At 48.3% G+C, this 2861-nt stretch overlaps 1 long non-coding RNA gene across 1 annotated transcript; it reads left to right on the top strand.

Moving 5' to 3' along the window:
• Window positions 1-901: 901 nt before the first annotated feature.
• On the top strand, window positions 902-2029 carry LOC119241062 (uncharacterized). The gene is made up of 3 exons (XR_005124241.2): window positions 902-977; window positions 1260-1448; window positions 1702-2029. It is a non-coding gene; the product is annotated as an uncharacterized LOC119241062 (long non-coding RNA).
• Window positions 2030-2861: the final 832 nt, after the last annotated feature.

The raw sequence follows: 2861 nt of genomic DNA, 5'->3' as shown, positions 1-2861 counted from the left end.
CTCATTAACTTCAACATTGCTTCCACCCCAAGCATTGGGTCCAACTCTTCTAGTTCAAAATCTGTGATTGAGTGATTTTAAGTTTAGTGTTCGTTTCACTTCCTCTCAGATATCTTTGTTCATTGTGTAAATAAATGTTAATAAAATTCCTTTGACTCACCCATGTGGTCCACTCCTTTGGTGTCCAGGCCCTTCACAACACTGACCTCCTTTGTACTATCCACTTGTAGAAAAGATCACCTCCCTGATGAAAATCCAACAAATAATTCACTCACTGCATAGTGCCTGAGCCCCTAATCCCTGCACCTACCTGCTGTCTCTGTTCCTAATACTGCCCGGTGCTTCCTAGTTAAGCAGCGAAGAAAGTGGTGACTTTAGGATTTGCCCAAGTACACAATAGAGATAGTACACATTGTATAAGTAAATGTAGGATCTATTTGTATTTTAGGAATACACTGGATTGTTGTAAATGAGCAATAGCTGTCAAATAAGGCTTGTATCATTACACTCTGTAGAATCAAGAAAGTATATCAGCGTACACAATGGTCCATTTCGCAAACTCATGTCTATACAAGAATGTGTATTCTGCAGGATTATACTACTAAGAAGAGAGTAATGGGACAGGATGTCAACCTCTGCAATTTCATTGAGCGGATTATTGTCTGTGACATTATGTATCATTATGAGAACGTGTGAGATCATTGTGGAAATAAAGATTACTTGATTTAGCTTATGTGACATCACTTTCCTGAGATGACATGGCAAGGAACTCAGAACACGGAATCCCGGTAGCCAGGTTCCAAACACAAATCGACCCAGTTCACTTTCAGGGAGAAACAGTTGCAGCAAAGATGTTTTGCTGCATGCCGAGGTCAACAGACCCCAGAAAAAGGCCCAGGAACCTATTTCAGACGATGGTGAAAGGCATCAGGAGTCTGTTCAGACTTGGCAGGCCAGGAGCCAGCGTTGCCCCAGCGGTAAGCAGGGGGTCGCTGGGAGAGGACCTACCAGGACACCACTTTAATGCTCCCTGGCCCACCTAGGACTCTGTGTGTGCTTGTGTGAGTGTGCGAGTGTGTGTGAGTGTGTGTGCTTGGGTTACAATGTGAGTGACATCATGTATGTGCTCCTGGAGAAGGGTATGTTCCTCCCAGGTTGTGGGTCATGGTAACTCCCAGTGCTATGGGACCAAAAAGCCAAAATCGCCCCCTCTTGTCCCACTTACATGCCACCCTACAGGTGTTTCTGTTTTCTCCTAGGAGGTACCGTGGAACCTGGATGATGAAGAGTCCAAGGAAGAGGATTTCCCCTACTTGCCTCCCGCCCCACCTAGCACGATCCATTGCATCCCAAAACCTGCGCTAACACCAGGCGCAAGTTTCAGTGTATAGAGCTTGTACACAAGTGCAGGGCAAAAGACCTGAAGGCAATGGAGGAATTTCCTGAGGGTGAGTGGCCCATGGTCGTGCCGAGACTCCTCTAGGAGGTGGAGGTCCATATCTCCCCTGGAAGGTGGCCACGCGGGAAGGGTTTGGTCTAGGAGCAGTCTAAACTAGGACATCAAGCTGCTGGACTTAGGGGGCAAATTCCTGAGGGTTACTATCCTGGACTGGTCTTTGTTCAGGGCTATGGCATGTGGTCTGTTGGCAAAGGCATGGGACAGTATGGCTTGTGGATGATGGCTTCTCCATTGATCTCCAGCTCCTTCTCCACCACTAAAGCTGGGCACCACTGCATCTCACTGGACAGGACAAGAGTCCTGCCAAGTATCCAATTCATCACAAGCAGACTTCACATGCCTAGACGAGACGCCAGGATCATCTCTCTCCTATGATCATCCACAAAATACCCAGCATTTTGCAGGTGGCCAAGGAGACTCTGAGATCACTGTTTTCCTGCACGGTGAGACTGCCTAGCCCGCATCCTGCCACATGTCCTCTGGCCATTGAGCTTATACCACCACTGCTGGGAGAGTCGGTCCCAGTCCCAAATCTTCCAGGACAAGTTGATAGTGTTGAGCTAAGCCCACACCTGAAGGGTGAGCCTAGCTCCAGCCGAACCCCAGCAGGGGATGATGGCGTAGATGGGATGCTCACAGTAGCCCCCCTTTGGTAGGAGGTCCAAGGCCGGGATGTCCCTAGTGTTCGCCAGTGCTGGGTGTTCACAGCATCTGAGCTGGAGGAGAAAATACATGAGGAGGATCGTGCAGAATTCTCAGATGATTCTGAACTGTGAGGCCAGCAGCAGAGGGTATTATTCATTGGCGAGGATGCAGCACCTTAGGCTGAGGGTGCTGAGTTCATTCACCCCTGCAGTAGGAACTCAGCCCTGGGCAACAACTCGCAGCTTCAACAGAAGGTAGTAAGCTAGAAATGCCCTCTCGGGCAGCAAGACCCTGTGTGATACTGCAGCCTGACCATAGGCTGGTCACCTGATATCACCCCTCCAAGGGCACTGACCCTTTCCCCTGCCTAGCCTGTCCACCTCTGGGGACAGCTGGCAATTCAGCACTAGTTTTCCCAAATCTCTATTCCCAGCCACATGCCTTCTTTGAACTTTGACCTCTCCTCCACCACAAGCCCTGGGCTGTTCTCTTGTTCAAATTCTTTTATTATAGTTGATTTAAGTTTAGGTTTCTTTTCACTTCCTTTCAGATTCCTTGTTTTCATTGTATATATGAATGTTAATAAATTTTGTGTTGACTTAACTCAAGTTGTCCACTCCTTTGGCGTCCAGTCTCTTCACAGTACTGGCCTCCTTCTCACTATTGACTTGCAGAAAAGATCACCTCCCTAGTGGATATCCACCAGATAATTCACCCACTGCCCCATTCCTCAGGCCCTGTTCACCTCACCAGTCTG

Source organism: Talpa occidentalis, unplaced genomic scaffold, assembly GCF_014898055.3.
Source record: "Talpa occidentalis isolate TD23 unplaced genomic scaffold, MPIMG_talOcc4v2.1 talOcc4.12, whole genome shotgun sequence".
In the NCBI taxonomy this organism is placed as follows: domain Eukaryota; kingdom Metazoa; phylum Chordata; class Mammalia; order Eulipotyphla; family Talpidae; genus Talpa; species Talpa occidentalis.
Note: the sequence above shows the minus strand (reverse complement) of the source record. Positions and strands in the feature narration are given on the sequence as shown.